Genomic DNA, 18,776 nt, shown 5'->3' on the forward strand with positions numbered 1-18,776 from the left:
AAGAGATTGTCCTTTTTCCAGTCGATAGCCTTTTGTACTTTGACGAGGATAAGTTGACCACAGAGCTGTGTGTCTATTTCTGGGTTCTCTATTCTATTCCATTGACCTATGTGAGTGTTTTACTGCCACTATTATACTGCCTTCACGATCACAATTTTGAAATCCCCAATTGTGATATCTTCTTCTTTCGTTTTTTTTTCAACATTCTTTTGCTGAGTCAGAATCTTTTATTTTTAATTACAAGTTTTAGGATTGTCTTTCCTATTTCCTAGAAAAATGTTGGTGGTGTTTCGATAGGGTTTGTATTGAGTACATAGACTGCTGTTGGTAGCATAGACATTATATCAATATTTATTCTCCCAATACATGAGAAGAGAATGTTGTCTACATATTTGTGTCTTTTTTAATGTCTTTCATATGTATTTTAGAATTTTTAGACTATAGGTCCTTTCCTTCTTTGGATAGGATAATTCTTCATTGTCTGAAATTTCTGATACAATTGTAAATGGGATAGTTTGTTTATGATTAATAATCTTGATTCCCCTTTCTTGATTTCTCTTTCTTCTGTTTCATTTGTAGTTTATAGAAATGCCACTGACTCCTTGTATTGATTTTGTGTGCTCAGGTTTTGCTGAATTCCTGTTGTTCCAGCAATTTTTCGATATTGTCTTTGGGGTTTGTCCTTAAAGTGTCTTGTTGTCTATGAAGAATGAAAGTTTGATTTTTTTATTTGATGATATGTATGACTTTTCCACTTTTTTGTCTGATTGCTCAGGCTAGACATCTAGTTTTATGTTGTATACCAGTGATGACAGTGCGCATTCCTGTCGTGATCCTGATCTTATGAGAAAAGCTCTCAGTTTTTCCATGTTGTGGATGAGTTTCTTTGTGTATCCTCTGTAGATGGCTTTTATGAATTTGGGTGTATCCCCCTATCCCTACACAGGAAAAGGTTTTTATCAGAAAGAATAATTTGTTTTGTCAAATTATTCTTCAGCATCAGTAGAGAGGATAAAATGGCACTTATTCTTTGTTTTATTAATGTGATTATCACATTGTTAGATTACACATACTGAACCAGCCTTGCAGCCCAGGAATTAAGCCCTTTTGTTTTTCGCAAATAATCTTATTAATGTGCTGTTGGATCCTGCTGGTTAGGATTTTGGTGAGAAATTTGCATCCAGATTCATCAATGGTATTGTTTTATAATTCTCCTTCTTACTGGGATGTTTGGTTTTCGGTCAAGGTAATACTGGCATCACAGAATAAGTCTGGCATTCTTCCTTTAAATTACATTATTTGGAATAGTTTTAGAAGAATAGATATATCTGAATCTTTGGGGTAAATCCCCAACAGTGCAATTGGTAGGTTGTAGGGCAGGTCTATTTTTAACTCTTTGAGGAACCTACACACAGTTTTTTAAACATTATTGGTTTGTTTATTTTGGCTCTCAGAAAAATGCTTGCTGGAAGTATTTTGATAGGGTCTGCACTGAATATGTAAATTATTTGAGTATCATGCTGATTTTATTAATATTTTTTCCATTCTATGAGGATAATATATTTTTTCCATTTCTTTATGTTTTCCTCAATTTCTTTCTCAGTTCTCAGTCTAAGATGCTTTTCCTTCCTGGTTAGCTTTATTCCTTCTTGTCTTTTGTGCTTTGGTGGAATTATAAATGGGATTCATTCCTTGATTTTTCCTTCTTTTTTTTTTTCATTTTTAGTGTATAGAAAGGCTACTGACTTCCCTTTATCAATTTGTATGATTTGACTTACTGAATTCCTGTATCTGTTCTAGCAAGTTTCTGGTGGAGTGTTTTGGGATTTCTACATAAAGTATCATGTCTTCTGTTAAGAATGAAATTTTGGGGATCCCTGGGTGGCGCAGCGGTTTGGCACCTGCCTTTGGCCCAGGGCGTGATCCTGGAGACCCAGGATCGAATCCCACATCAGGCTCCCGGTGCATGGAGCCTGCTTCTCCCTCTGCCTGTGTCTCTGCCTCTCTCTCTCTCTCTGTGACTATCATAAATAAATTAAAAAAAATAAAAATTAAAAAAAAAAAGAATGAAATTTTGACTTTTTCTTGCCTGATTCGGATGCACCTTTCTTCTTTTCATTGTGTGATTGCTGAGATGAAGACTTCTAGTACTGTGTTGAACAGTGACGAGTGAACATCCCTGTTGTGTTCCCGACCTCATGGGAAAAACTCTCTCACTCTGGGGTTATCAACGATGCTTTTGTGATCTTGAGTAAATTCTCTCTCTCCTTACACAGCAGAAGCTTTTCATCAAGAAAGAATGATCTCTTGTCAAATACTATTTGTGCATCAGTGGACGAGTTCAAATTATTCTTTTCCTTTCTTTTATTAATGTGGTTTGCCATGCTGATTGATTTTTAGGCGTTGAAGCACCCTTGCAGGTCAGGAAGAAATCTCATTTGGTCATAGTGAATAATCCTTTCAGTATATAATTGGATTATATTGGCTAGAACCTTGGTGAGAATTTCTGAATCCACATTGCTCAGGAATATTGTTCTATAATTCTGCTTGTTGGTGCAGTAATTGCCTGATTTTGGGGTCAAGGTAATGTTGACATCAGAGAATGGGTTTGGAAAATTTTATTCCATTCCTATGTTTTGGAACATTTTCAAAGGAACTGGAATTAATTTTTCTTTACATGTTTATTGAAATCCCCTACCAGCCATCTGGACTTTTGTTTGTTGAGAGACTTTTAATTATGATTGTTTTCTTATTTTCTGGATATGGGTATGTGCTGTTCTTCCTTTCCTCTCCATTAAGTTTTGATACTTTATGTTTCTAGGACTGCATCCATTTCTTCTAGATTGCTTAATTCATTGGCATATAATTGCTCAGAATATTGTCTTATACTTGTTTGTATTTCTTGGCTGTTGGTTCTGATCTTTCCTTATTTATTCATGATTTTATGATTATCAGTCCTTTCTATTTGTTTTATTTTACAAGTCTGTCTGGGTGCTTACAATCTTATTTATTCTTTAAAAGAATCATCGCCTGAGTGATTTGATCGACTGCCTTTTTTATAACCTTGATTTCTTCTCTATTCTTGATTATTCCACTTTCACCTGGGTTTAGAAATCCTTTGCTGTTCTTTCTCCAACTCCTTTTGGTCCAAGCCTTACTTTTATTTATGAGACATTTATTGTCCCCTGAGGAAGGACTGTATTGCTCTATCCTCCCTTCTGTGGATCACTTTTGCTGTGTCCCAAAGTTTTGAAAGTGTTGTGTTTTCATTTTCATTGAATCCGTGTATTGTTTTAATTCTCTAACTTCCTGGTTGACCCATTCCCTCTTCAGTACGACGTTCCTTTACCTCCATTATTTATGTACCTTTTGTATTTTTATGGTGGTTCACTTCTAGTTTCATTGCACTGTGGTCTGAAAATATGCATGGAATAAATTCACTCTTTATGTACCAGTTGAATCTTGATGTGTGACCTTCTATATGATCAATTCTGGAGATTTTTCCATGTGCCCTGGAGAAGAATGTGTTTTCTCCTGCCTTAGGATGCATCACTGTGTATATATCTTTGAAGTCCATCTATTCCAGTGTATTGTTCTAAGCACTTGTTTCCTTGTTGAGATTCTGCTTTTATGATGTTTCCTTGCTATCAGTGGGACGTGAAAGTTCCCACACTATTCTATTATTATCAGTCGGTCTCTTTAATTTTATTGTTGAATGGTTTATATACTTGCCTACTCCAAATTTAGGGACACAAATATTTAAAATAGATGACTTTTGTATTGACTTTTTATGATACTGTATCCTTCTAAATCTTTTATTGCGGTTTAGTTGGTAGTCTATTTGTCTGATATAAGTGTTGTACTCCAACTTTCTTTTTAAGCCCATTGATATGATAAATGGTTCTTTACCCCCTCACATCCATTTGGATCTCTCTTTGTGTCTAAAAGATTTTCTTCTATATTTCTTCAAATATACTTTCTGTCCCCTCTCATCATTCTCCCTCTGGAACCCCAATAATGTTAAGTTTGTTTCATTTTATGGCCCCACTGATCCACTACACACACCCTGAGCCAGTGTCCTTCCTTGACTCCATCCAAGCATTTATGACTTGCTGAGAGGCTGCTCTGCTCTAAACTGACATGATGGTGAAGGTGATGAAGGTTTATACTCTCTTGTGTGTATGCTCTTCAGACTACATTCTCACCATGTACTTGTTGGGGTCCTTGCTACTCCAGGATGTCGCTATTATTGTTCTATGACTGTGGTTCAAGAGCGTGGTCCTACCTGTGGTCTTTCTCTGCATTTGATTCTTGAGCCCTTTGCATCGTCATGTACAGCATGTACTTTATACTGTTTCTAAGATCCTTAACCAGTGAGCAGCATGGTTCTGTAATGCATCATGAATACACGTGGAAGTCTTATAAGGGAGAAGTTGCGGTACATGCAGATATGTGTAATAAATGAGTATTTAGGGACATTGGTAAGTAAGTCTAAGCAAATTAGACTTTGGGCATATAAGAATAGTGGCTTACCAAGATGCCTGGGCGGTTCAATGAATGAGAGTCTGCTTTTGATTCAGGTCATGATCGCTGGATCCTGGGATCGAGTATCACTTCAGGCTTCTCACGGGGAGCCTGCTTCTCCTTCTGCCTATGTCTCTTTCTCTCTATTTCTCTCTGTTTCAAATAAACAAACAAACAAACAAACAAATAAATAAATAATCTTTCAAAAACGGAATAGTTGTTTGCAAATTTCCTAATTCAGAGACTGAGTAAGGAATACGTAATGAAAGAGACATTGTAGTTTGTGTAATTTGATATATTTCTCTTTTTATGATAACAAAATTGTAAGTTGGAGACTAGATAGGTCACCACAGAATCCTATGTCCAAAGAGGCTCCTGAGGGAAACTGCTTTGTGTAGAGGAAGCCCCAGACCCTGACAGGAAACCCTCCCAGAACCTCCATCTGCACCTGCTCAGGGATCTTCAAGACAGAAATGATGAGTAGTGTACACCCCCTGGTGGTTCTTATCCCCCTCCACAGGGGGGACTTTGTGCTCACACGGTGGTCCCCTCAGTGTGCTCTTCCCACAGTAATACACTGCGGAGTCCTTGGCTCTCAGGCTGTTCATCTGCAAATAGAGTGTGATCCTGGTGGACCCAGCTCATAAAGTAGCTACTGAATGTGAATACAGAAGACACACAGGGGAGTCTTGCAGTTGATATAAGGCAGACCTACAGGAGACAATGTATTTTATTTTGCATGTGGATGAGCTACTTAATATATGGTATGAGGTGGGATTTCATATGAGGACAGGGTGTCTATTCATGGCTTCTGTGCATTTCTGATTGTGTTTTTCATTAGTTTGGTTGTTGTTTAGTTCAATAGGTTTGCTACAGATTTTTAATGAAATCCTTAGTCTGATGATATATTTGCAAATATCTTCTCCCATCCTCCAGATTGCCTCTTAACTATGTTGTTTCCAAAGCTGTACAACAGCTCCTTCCTTGATGGAATCCATATAGCTTATTTTTGGTTTTGTTTTCGTTTCTTCTGGAGTGTCAGGTAGCAAGAAGCTTTTCTGGCTGAAGTCACAGAATCTCTAGGATTTTGATGTTTTCCTGCTTCACAAATAGGTCTTTCATCTACTCTGAGTTAATCTTTGTGTCACGTGTAAGAATGTGTCCCAGGTTCATTCTTCTACTGTGACTGTCCAATATTCTCAACCTCACCTGTTGAAGAGATTGTTCTTTTTCCAGTCAATAGTCTTTTGTGCTTTGTCAAAGATAATTTGACCATAGAGTTGTGTGTCCATTTCTGGGTTCTCTATTTTGTGTCATTCGCCTATGTGCCTTCTTTTCTGGCACTATTATACCATCTGGATGATCACAACTTCGAGGCTGCAATTGTGATGCCTTCTGCTTTGGGTTTTTCAACATTCTTTTGCCTAGTCAGGATCTATTTTCATTCCTTTCAAGTTTTAGGATTGTTTATTCCATTTCCTTGAAAAATGTTTTCGGTGTTTTGATAAGGTTTGCATTGAATGTGTATATTGCTCCTGGTAGCATAGACATTTTATCAATATTTATTCTTCCAATCTATTAGAATAGAATGTGTTCCATCTATTTGTGTCTTCCTCAATTTCTTTCATAAGTGAGCTAGAAGGTTTAGACTACAGATCCTTTCCCTCTTTGGTTAGGATTATTCCTCATTATCTGATGTTTCTCATGCAATTTTAAATGGGATCCACACCTTAATTTCTCTTTCTTTGGTTTCATTTGTAGTTTATAGAAATGCCACTGACCGCCTTGTATCTAATTTATATGGTTAGATTTTGCTGAATTTTTTGAAGGAGTCTTTGGGTTTTGTACCAAAATTATGAAAGACAGCAGCCCAGGTGGCTCAGCGGTTTAGCGCCACCATCAGCTCAGGGCGTGATCCTGGAGACCCGGGATAGAGTCCCACGTCAGACTCCCTGCATGGAGCCTGCTTCTGCCTCTGCCTTTGTCTCTGCCTCTCTTTCTCTCTGTGTCTCTCATAAATAAATAAATATAATATTTTTTTAAAAATTCCAAAAGATTTTGCATGTGCTGAGTGAAATTTGACTTTTTATTTGCTGATTTTGATGCATTTTCCGCCTTTTTTTTTTTTGATTGCTGAGGCTAAGTTTTCTAGTACTATGCTGAAGAACAGTTGTGACAGTGGACATCCTTGTTATTTTCCTGAGCTTAAGGGAAAATATCTCAATTTTCCCGCTTGCATCAATTTTTAGATGGATTTTATGATATAGAATATGTTCCCCTATCCCAACATAGCATTTTTTTTTATCAAGACAGAATAATATCTTTTGTCAAATGCTCTTTGGACATCAGTTGAGTGGATTAAGTGGTTCTTGTCCTTTTTTTTTTTTATTAACGTGGTTCTTACATGGATTGTTCTGCTGACAGTGAACCATCCTTGCAGCCCAGGAATTGATCCCATTTGGTCGTGGTAAATAGCAGTAATAATATACTGTTGGTCCTATTCATTAGAAACTTGGTGATACCCAAGAGAAGAAGGGAGTTAATAAAGATTCGAGCAGAACTCAACGAAATCGAGACCAGAAGAACTGTGGAACAGATCAACAGAACCAGGAGTTGGTTCTTTGAAAGAATTAATAAGATAGATAAACCATTAGCCAGCCTTATTAAAAAGAAGAGAGAGAAGACTCAAATTAATAAAATCATGAATGAGAAAGGAGAGATCACTACCAACACCAAGGAAATACAAACGATTTTAAAAACATATTATGAACAGCTATACGCCAATAAATTAGGCAATCTAGAAGAAATGGATGCATTCCTGGAAAGCCACAAACTACCAAAACTGGAACAGGAAGAAATAGAAAACCTGAACAGGCAAATAACCAGGGAGGAAATTGAAGCAGTCATCAAAAACCCCCCAAGACACAAGAGTCCAGGGCCAGATGGCTTCCCAGGAGAATTTTATCAAACGTTTAAAGAAGAAATCATACCTATTCTCCTAAAGCTGTTTGGAAAGATAGAAAGAGATGGAGTACTTCCAAATTCGTTCTATGAAGCCAGCATCACCTTAATTCCAAAGCCAGACAAAGACCCCGCCAAAAAGGAGAATTACAGACCAATATCCCTGATGAACATGGATGCAAAAATTCTCAACAAGATACTGGCCAATAGGATCCAACAGTACATTAAGAAAATTATTCACCATGACCAAGTAGGATTTATCCCTGGGACACAAGGCTGGTTCAACACCCGTAAAACAATCAATGTGATTCATCATATCAGCAAGAGAAAAACCAAGAACCATATGATCCTCTCATTGGATGCAGAGAAAGCATTTGACAAAATACAGCATCCATTCCTGATTAAAACTCTTCAGAGTGTAGGGATAGAGGGAACATTCCTCGACATCTTAAAAGCCATCTATGAAAAGCCCACAGCAAATATCATTCTCAATGGGGAAGCACTGGGAGCCTTTCCCCTAAGATCAGGAACAAGACAGGGATGTCCACTCTCACCACTGCTATTCAACATAGTACTGGAAGTCCTAGCCTCAGCAATCAGACAACAAAAAGACATTAAAGGCATTCAAATTGGCAAAGAAGAAGTCAAACTCTCTCTCTTCGCCGATGACATGATACTCTACATAGAAAACCCAAAAGTCTCCACCCGAAGATTGCTAGAACTCATACAGCAATTCGGTAGCGTGGCAGGATACAAAATCAATGCCCAGAAGTCAGTGGCATTTCTATACACTAACAATGAGACTGAAGAAAGAGAAATTAAGGAGTCAATCCCATTTACAATTGCACCCAAAAGCATAAGATACCTAGGAATAAACCTCACCAAAGATGTAAAGGATCTATACCCTCAAAACTATAGAACACTTCTGAAAGAAATTGAGGAAGACACAAAGAGATGGAAAAATATTCCATGCTCATGGATTGGCAGAATTAATATTGTGAAAATGTCAATGTTACCCAGGGCAATATACACGTTTAATGCAATCCCTATCAAAATACCATGGACTTTCTTCAGAGAGTTAGAACAAATTATTTTAAGATTTGTGTGGAATCAGAAAAGACCCCGAATAGCCAGGGGAATTTTAAAAAAGAAAACCATATCTGGGGGCATCACAATGCCAGATTTCAGGTTGTACTACAAAGCTGTGGTCATCAAGACAGTGTGGTACTGGCACAAAAACAGACACATAGATCAGTGGAACAGAATAGAGAATCCAGAAGTGGACCCTGAACTTTATGGGCAACTAATATTCGATAAAGGAGGAAAGACTATCCATTGGAAGAAAGACAGTCTCTTCAATAAATGGTGCTGGGAAAATTGGACATCCACATGCAGAAGAATGAAACTAGACCACTCTCTTTCACCATACACAAAGATAAACTCAAAATGGATGAAAGATCTAAATGTGAGACAAGATTCCATCAAAATCCTAGAGAAGAACACAGGCAACACCCTTTTTGAACTCGGCCATAGTAACTTCTTGCAAGATACATCCACAAAGGCAAAAGAAACAAAAGCAAAAATGAACTATTGGGACTTCATCAAGATAAGAAGCTTTTGCACAGCAAAGGATACAGTCAACAAAACTCAAAGACAACCTACAGAATGGGAGAAGATATTTGCAAATGACATATCAGATAAAGGGCTAGTTTCCAAGATCTATAAAGAACTTATTAAACTCAACACCAAAGAAACAAACAATCCAATCATGAAATGGGCAAAAGACATGAACAGAAATCTCACAGAGGAAGACATAGACATGGCCAACATGCATATGAGAAAATGCTCTGCATCACTTGCCATCAGGGAAATACAAATCAAAACTACAATGAGATACCACCTCACACCAGTGAGAATGGGGAAAATTAACAAGGCAGGAAACCACAAATGTTGGAGAGGATGCGGAGAAAAGGGAACCCTCCTACACTGTTGGTGGGAATGTGAACTGGTGCAGCCACTCTGGAAAACTGTGTGGAGGTTCCTCAAACAGTTAAAAATATACCTGCCCTACGACCCAGCAATTGCACTGTTGGGGATTTACCCCAAAGATACAAATGCAATGAAACGCCGGGACACCTGCACCCCGATGTTTCTAGCAGCAATGGCCACGATAGCCAAACTGTGGAAGGAGCCTCGGTGTCCAACGAAAGATGAATGGATAAAGAAGATGTGGTTTATGTATACAATGGAATATTACTCAGCTATTAGAAATGACAAATACCCACCATTTGCTTCAACGTGGATGGAACTGGAGGGTATTATGCTGAGTGAAGTAAGTCAGTCGGAGAAGGACAAACATTATATGTTCTCATTCATTTGGGGAATATAAATAATAGTGAAAGGGAAAATAAGGGAAGGGAGAAGAAATGTGTGGGAAATATCAGAAAGGGAGACAGAATGTAAAGACTGCTAACTCTGGGAAACGAACTGGGGGTGGTGGAAGGGGAGGAGGGCGGGGGGTGGGAGTGAATGGGTGACGGGCACTGGGTGTTATTCTGTATGTTAGTAAATTGAACACCAATAAAAAAAAAAAAAAAAAAAAAAAAAAAAAAAAAAAAGGAAACACCAAAAAAAAAAAAAAAAAAAAAAAAAAAGAAACTTGGTGATAATTTTGCATTCCTTTTCATCAAGAATAATAGCCTCTAATTCTCCTTCATTACACGGTCTTCGTTTTGGAGGTCAATGTAATGCTGACATCAGAGAATGAGTCTGGAAGTTTTTCTTCAATTTCTATTATTTGACATAGTTTCAGAAGAATCAGAATAGATTCTTATTGCTGAGTTTCACTTGGCAACCATCCGAACCTGGACTCTTGTTTGTCAGAAAACTTTTAATTATGATTGATTTTCATATCCAGATAATGGTTCTGTACAGCTTTTACTTTTGTTCCTGTTTTTGTTTTGGTTGATTTTTATGTTCCTAGGAATGCATCCATTTCTTCCAGATTGCCCAATTATTTGGCTTATAACTGCTTATAATTTATTTATATTATTGTTTGTATTTCTTGCTGTTGGTTGTGATCTCTCCTCATTCATCTATGATTTTAACAATTTGAGTGCTTTCAGTTTTATATTGACAAGTCTGTCTAGTGGTTTCTCACTCTTACTACTATTTTCATAATATCAGCTCCTAGGTTTGTTTACATTCTGTTATTTTTTATTTCTTTATCCTTGATTTCTATCCTAAAATTTATTATTTACCTTGTCTTATTAACTTACTTGACGCAGCATAATACCCTCCAGTTCCATCCACGTTGAAGCAAATGGTGGGTATGCATCTCTTCTGATGGCTGAGTAATATTCCATTGTATATATGGATCACATCTTCTTTATCCATTCATGTGTCGTTGGACACCGAGTCTCCTTGTACAGTTTTGCTGTTGTGGACATGGTGTGAAAAACCCTTGTTTCCTTGTTGAGCTTCTGTGTATATAAACATTCCTGCTGTCAGAGGGATATTACAGACACTGCTCTTAATTTATTAGTAGACATTCATTACATTATTGTTTTGGTTAATTAGTTTATGTATTGGCTGCTCCTTAGTTAATGGTGTGGATATTTAGTAAAGAGAGATATCTTTTTAGCTAGAGTAATGATATAGTATCCTTTAATGTTATAGTATCCTTCTTCATCTCTTATTATAGTCTTTGTTTTCAGTTCTAGTTCATCTGATTTAAGTCTTGATCCTCTTGATGTCCATTGACATGATAAATGGCTCTTTACTCCCTCATGTTCAATCTGGATTTGTCTTCGTATTGAAAATGAGTGTCTTCTATGATTTGCTCAAATATACGTTCTGTCCTCTATTTTCTCTCATGCACACCAATTATTCTAAATTTTTTTTGTATGGCATTGCTGATTCTTGAGTTTCTCCTTATGATCCATTACTTGTGTTCCTCTCTTTTCCTCAGCTTCCTTCCTTTCTATCAACTTGTCTTCAATGTCACTTTTCTCCCTTCTGACTCATTTACCCTAGCTGTTAGAGGATGCAGTTTAGACTGCATTTTAGAGCACTTTTCATTTTCACCTGAACTTGCTTAATTTCTACACTGTGATAACCTAGTGTGTTTTAGCTTTCTTGAATCCCAGCTAGAACCTAACTGCAGTCTCCCAGTCCACACTGGCCTAGATGCTTCTGGGGACAGACACAGGTGCACTGATCTGCAGGGCGCCCAATGGCAGGAGAGTATTATGCTGAGTGAAGTAAGTACATCAGAGAAGGACAAACAATATATGGTTTCACTCATACGGGGAATATAAAAAATAGTGAAAGGAATTGTAAGGGAAATGAGAGAAAATGAGTGGTAAATATCAGAGAGGGTGATAGAACCTGAGAGACTCCTAAATCTGGGAAATGAATGAGGAGGAGTGGAAGGGGAATTGGGCAGGGGGATGGGCTGACTAGGTGCTGGGCACTGAGGGGTCGGGCAATTGATGGGATGCATACTGGATGTTATACTGTGTGTCGGCAAAACAAATTCCAATAATAATATACCAAAAAAATCCCCCTCTATTGTTGCCTCTCTAATGTGTGTAGTGGTGATGGAATTATTTTACCTTTTTTTCTCTTTCTAATTCAATTTGCCAACATATACCTGTAGTTTTTGAGTCATATGCAGTAACTGGACTACTATCTTTGAGGAGGACACATAAAATGATGAAACCTGAGAATTATACTATATATTGGCAAATTGGACTTAAACTCACACATCCTTTGAAGCAATAAGATGTGGAGGATGTTGCAGAACAAATACTCCTTTCTGGGACCTCTCAGAGAGCTGCTTCACTAAGGACATCATCCCCCCAAACCACAGAGAAGATCGTGCCCCCACAGACACTGCTGGAGCCTACATGATTTCACAGAAGCCTTGGAATTCCTTAGAAATGAGTGTGTTCCATTGTATACATAAAGGGAGACATAACGTAAAGACTGCTAACTCTGGGAAACGAACTAGGAGTGGTAGAAGGGGAGGAGGGCGGGGGGTGGGAGTGATTGGGTGAAGGGCACTGGAGGTTGTTCTGTATGTTGGTAAATTGATCACCAATAAAATATATATATATATATATATATATATATATATATATATATATGATCAGTGAAATATGAGCAAGGCTTATTGGAAAACATCTGTGTGCATCTCATAACAAAAAATGTACAACACATTCTATTTTGAAATTCTTATTTTCATCACATTAAAATTGTCTTGAAATATATCTATTATGCAATATGAAAAAAACAAAGAAATGAGTGTGTTTCCATGGGTGATTACCTTTGGATACGTGTACTTTTGATGTAGATTTCTCTCCCCAAAGGTGAGGAGGACCCTCTAACTCATTGAGAGCCTGAGTAGAATCAAGGCAAAGGAAGGCCTAAGTCTTCATTTTTATTACTGTCTCAATGCCTAACCAGAATATAGGAAAATCTAAAAAAATTGAAATCCACTAACTTGGGGATATATCTGGTCAAAGGTCATCAAGTGGAATTTAGAAGACTGGAATTTAGAACAATGTTTATAAAGATACAATTGGGATTGAACAGACATGGAAGACACTGAAGAATCACTTACTGTAGTGATAAAAGAAAAAACAAAAACAAACAAACAAAAAACCCTTTGCTGTCCCAAAGTAAAAATGCTATTACCTACATGCTGTCCCATATGCAGGAAAAAAAAAGGACACATGAAAGAAAACACTGGGGATATAGAAGATAACATGGTGGATAACAATGACTGACAAGAAGAGGGGATAAAAGCTCATGGACCTAAAGGTATACTTAGGGAATTCAGTGGCTTATGAAAACAGTAATATTTTTATCATTGGAGTCCCACAAAATGAAGAGAGAGAAAATGTTCCAGGTTATTCGATCAAAATATAGCCAGAAAACTCCCTAATCAGGAAGGACACAGACTTAAAAATCCAGGAAGCACACATACTCCCATGAAATTCAACAAATTTTATCATCTCCAAGGCATTTCAATATCAAACTCACAGAATACGCAGACAAGGAAGGAATCCTGAAAGCAGCAAGGGAACTGCTGTCCTGAACCTCACAGCCACCAGAATAGCAGCATCTGGATGGTGATGCTCAGACTCAGGTCCCACAGGGTCAGCACATCTCCCTCCTCTGGAAATGATGATAAATAATCTTCCTCACAGTAGAGTTCCACAATCTCCCAGTCCCCTGCTCCATATGTGAAGGTTCTCCCTCCGTGTGTCTGCTGGGTCTTGTTCACAGAGTCCTAGGATTGTCCACGGGTTCATCCTCTCTGCAGGAGGGAACAAGTGCGAAATTCACCCTTCACCTCATGGACAGAAGTTATCAGGGACTTATCACACCTCATGGACGGAAGTTATCACCTCATGGACAGAAGTTATCAGGGACTTATCACAACAAATGCAGCAAGAATTTCAGAACATCATGGTTTGGGTTCATGTATCACTAAAATCTTAGCCTGTGCCCCCTCCTGGAACATAATAGTAACAGGGGGAATAAACAACAGATACCCATTCCCACAGTTCTAGAATCTGGGACGTCTGAGGTCCAGATGCCAAGAGATCTGGTGTCTGGGGAGCGCACACATCCTAAGGCGCCCTTTCCCAGTCACCTTGCATGGCGTCAGGACTGGGTGTAAAAGGGCCCTGATACCATCATGGGGCTGAAACTCCTGACAACTTCTCCCCTAAGTCCCTACCTCCAACCCCATCACATGGGTGTTAGTTCTAGATGGGGAAGTTCAGTCACTCACTGTGAGCTGATATCAGCACCTAAGGTATCAATGAGATATTTCCTGCAGAGAAAAGGCTTTCCCAATCCAGTTCCTCATCCTGAGGTTCTTCCTGGATCCAGTAGAATCTTCTGGTCCCTGATTGGACACAGTATACAGATGTCTTTAAGAATCAGCTGATGCAATTGTAAATGGGATTGACTCCTTAATTTGTCTTTCTTCAGTCTCATTGTTAGTGTATAGAAATGCCACTGACTTCTGGGTATTTATTTTGTATCCTGCCACGCTACCGAATTGCTGTATGAGTTCTAGCAATCTTGGGGTGGAGGCTTTTGGGTTTTCTATGTAGAGTATCATGTCATTGGCGAAGAGGGATAGTTTGACTTCTTCTTTGCCAATTTGAATGCCTTTAATGTCCTTTTGTTGTCTGATTGCTGAGGCTAGGACTTCCAGTACTATGTTGAACAGCAGTGGTGAGAGTGGACATCCCTGTCTTGTTCCTGATCTTAGGGGAAAGGCTCCCAGTGCTTCCCCATTGAGAATGATATTTGCTGTGGGCTTTTCATAGATGGCTTTTAAGATGTCGAGGAATGTTCCCTCTATCCCTACACTCTGAAGAGTTTTGATCAGGAATGGATGCTGTATTTTGTCAACTGGTGCAGCCACTGTGGAAAACTGTGTGGAGGTTCCTCAAACAGTTAAAAATATACCTGCCCTACGACCCAGCAATTGCACTGTTGGGGATTTACCCCAAAGATACAGATGCAATGAAACGCCGGGACACCTGCACCCCGATGTTTATAGCAGCAATGGCCACGATAGCCAAACTGTGGAAGGAGCCTCGGTGTCCAACGAAAGATGAATGGATAAAGAAGATGTGGTTTATGTATACAATGGAATATTACTCAGCTATTAGAAATGACAAATACCCACCATTTGCTTCAACGTGGATGGAACTGGAGGGTATTATGCTGAGTGAAGTAAGTCAGTCGGAGAAGGACAAACATTATATGTTCTCATTCATTTGGGGAATATAAATAATAGTGAAAGGGAATATAAGGGAAGGGAGAAGAAATGTGTGGGAAATATCAGAAAGGGAGACAGAACGTAAAGACTGCTAACTCTGGGAAATGAACTAGGGGTGGTAGAAGGGGAGGAGGGCGGGGGGTGGGAGTGAATGGGTGACGGGCACTGGGGGTTATTCTGTATGTTAGTAAATTGAACACCAATAAAGAATAAATAAAAAAAAACGAATCAGCTGATGACCATAGGGAGAGGACTAATTCAACTTGAAATTCTGAGTGATTTCCTAGTCTACCTCTACTACCATATCATAAGTTTGTTGCTTCTCTGTGATTCTTCCTAATTTTCAGGACGTCACATATTTTTCATGTTTGATTGTTGATTCCTCTAGAAGTTGGGGAACATGGAGATATTTGTATATTATTCATTTTTAGGGAGAATCATAAATAAGTGTAAGCAGCTCTTTGCGCATGTAAACTAGCTGTTTTCCTATATAAACTAAATTTCTGAATCAGACACTGTATAGTTAAACAGATATTCCTGGTCCAGATATGCTCCCTGCAGGAAAATACTCTATGGAGAGGAATTCCAGACCCTGACAAGAAACCTGCCCAGAACGTCCACTTGCATCTGCTCCTTCAAGACAGAAGTAGTGAGGAGTGTGCACACCCTGGTGTTCCTGATCCCCTTCTACAGGGAGGTTTGTGTCTGGGCTCACACTGAGGTCCCCTCTCTGTGTCCCTTGCACAGTAATACATGGCCGTGTCCTGAGCTCTCAGGCTGTTCATCTGCAGTAACAGTGTGTTCTTGGCGTTCTCTGGAGATGGTGAATCGGCCCTTCACAGCATCTGCGTAGCTTGTGCTATTTCCACTAGCTTAAATCCATGCGACCCACTGAACCCCCTTCCCGGGAGCCTGGCGGACCCAGCTCATGCTGTAGCTACTGAAGGTGAAGCCAGCGGCCACACAGGAGAGTCTCAGGGACCCCCCAGGCTTCACGAGGTCTCCCCCAGACTCCACCAGCTGCACCTCACCATGGACACCTGCAGACACAACACATCTTGGTCAGGAAACTGTCCCACATCCCCTGTTTCTCACTCACAAACTCAAGGTCTCTTGTCTTCCATGAATTACCTTTTAAAATAGCGACAATGAAAACCCAACTGAGCACAGACTCCATGGTGAGTTGTCTGTATTCTGTCCTGATCCCTGTATGGGGTCACCTGAGCATCCTGGAACTGGTTTAATCTGTGGAGGGAGGGCCTTATTTGCATGTCCTATGACTAAATAGTCATCTCCAGACTTAGATTTGATTCTTTCCTAGTTATAAACAGGGATTGCATTATATCTGCATTCAATCCTGTTTCATATCTTGTGAGAATATGAAATGTTCTACTCTGTGAACAGAATTTTCATTGCATCTATTTAAAAATCTCTCATTATTGTTGAGAATTTTTAGTATGTAGTATTTTAACTACATCCCGATATTTTATCCCATTATATTTAATCACAATGTCAATGCAATATTTTGTTAATTTCCTTTTAAGTGATTTGTGTTATTGTGTTAAAATATAGCTTTATTTGCTATTTTTATTTTATCCCCTGAACATTCTTGAAATAGTTAATTAATTCTAAACATTTGTTTGTGGAGGTTCAAACATTTGCCCTTGTAGCAGATCATGTCATATGGATAATATATTTTTTTCTTTACCTACTAATTTATAAATCTTTTAATTGTTCATTACTTTTATTTCCAGGGTAGGTCTTCCCATTTTTCTGGTGAAAATATCTTTCTTCTATTTTCCTGAGTTCTTTGGACATACAACTCTGTAGACATTAGACAGATCTTGCGAGTAAAGTATTTCATTTTGCCTGTGCATGAGCTACCTAGAATATGACACCAAGACAAAGACCCAAGTAGATGGCTCACATACCTCTAAGACAAGACCTTATATTTGTGGAAAGTTAAAGCCACAAAGTTTTTTGAGTCAGTGAATTATTGAGAAACGAACAAGACTTGTTTGTACAGCATTCTGAGCCCTGTGTTCCCTGTTCTGGTGCTGAAGCTGGTTGTTCCCTCCTGGTACAGGAAGGAAACATTCGGAAGAAGATTTATTTCCTGCCAACAAGGGGATATAAATGGGATATATGTGGCTCACCATGTCTGACCTCTGGGGGTTTTAAAGTGGCATTTCCTCACAGTAACCCAGGGGACCAGCTGACATATATGCTGTGTCAAGTTTACTCTCCTTCATGATACCATGTTGAATAATCATGGGGGGAATGCATATCCTTGTGTGGCTCCTGACTTGAGAGGAAGGCTTCAGTTTTTCACTGTTGAATATGGTATTGGTGTGTGTGTTTTGGAAATTGCCACTATTCTGTCGACTCAATTTCTTCTGCCTCGATTTTTAAGATGTTTTGAGGATAAAGTGTGATGGCTTTTGCCAAACTGTTTTAGGCATCATAGGAAAGGATCATGTACATCTAATCCTTCACTCTGTTAATACAGGGGATCCCATTTATAATCTGGGCATATTGAAGGATCCTTGCACCGCAGGGCTGATTTCCTCTGGGTCCTCCTGCGTGATCCTCTCCATGTGCTGTTGCATTCAGGATACCAGGATTTTGCATTTATGTGCATCTGAGATATTACCTTTAGTACCTTCTTATGGGGTCTTTGCCTTGCTTTGTTGTCAGAGTCATCCTGGCCACCTTAAGCTAATCTGGGCATGTTCCACTCTCATTATTTTGGAATAGGTTCAGATGTTTTGGCCTTAATTCTTCTGAAAATGTTTGGTAGAATTCATAGAAAAATCCATCTGATACTGGATTTTTTTTTTTGGTTTGTTCTTTTTTATTTTATTTTATTTTGTTTTTTTGGTCTTTTTTGAGACAATAGCTTTTAGATTACACATTCATTTGTCTTATTAGATTTGTTTTGCTTATATTTTATTACTTTATGAAAACTTTTAGTGGATTGGTAATTCTAGAAATTTTATAATTTGCCTTGGTTATTCAATATGTGCTGTAGTATCATCTTTGTATTTTTCTAATGGGCTTTTTTAAAGATTTTATTTATTTATTCATGAGAAACACATACACACACCCAGAGAGAGAGAGAGAGAGAGAGAGAAGCAGAGACACAGTCAGAGGGAGAAGCAGGCTCTATGCAGGGAGCCTGATGCAGAACTCTATCCCCGGACTCGAGGATCACATCCTTGGCTGAAGGCAGCGCTAAATCACTGAGCCACCCAGGCTGCCCAAATTTTCATGGACTTTTTGTTTTCTTTAGTGTCAGTAGTTTCTTCACTTTGAAATCTAAATGTGTTATTTCAGGCTCACATATTTTCCTAGACTACCTATGAGTTTTAAATTTCATTTGTCTTTTCAATATACTTATTTAAATCTCCTTATTTGTATTTCTTTAGTCACTATTTCTGTTTTCCATTCTCATAATTTTAGTGTTACTTAAATGAATCAA

The 18,776-nt window shown here is 38.5% G+C and overlaps 1 pseudogene; it reads right to left on the minus strand.

Moving 5' to 3' along the window:
* Positions 1–16,023: 16,023 nt before the first annotated feature.
* LOC112670994 (immunoglobulin heavy variable 3-23-like) lies at positions 16,024–16,493 on the minus strand (annotated as a pseudogene).
* Between the last annotated feature and the right edge of the window lie 2,283 nt (positions 16,494–18,776).

This window comes from Canis lupus, chromosome 8, assembly GCF_003254725.2.
Source record: "Canis lupus dingo isolate Sandy chromosome 8, ASM325472v2, whole genome shotgun sequence".
NCBI classification, from domain to species: domain Eukaryota; kingdom Metazoa; phylum Chordata; class Mammalia; order Carnivora; family Canidae; genus Canis; species Canis lupus.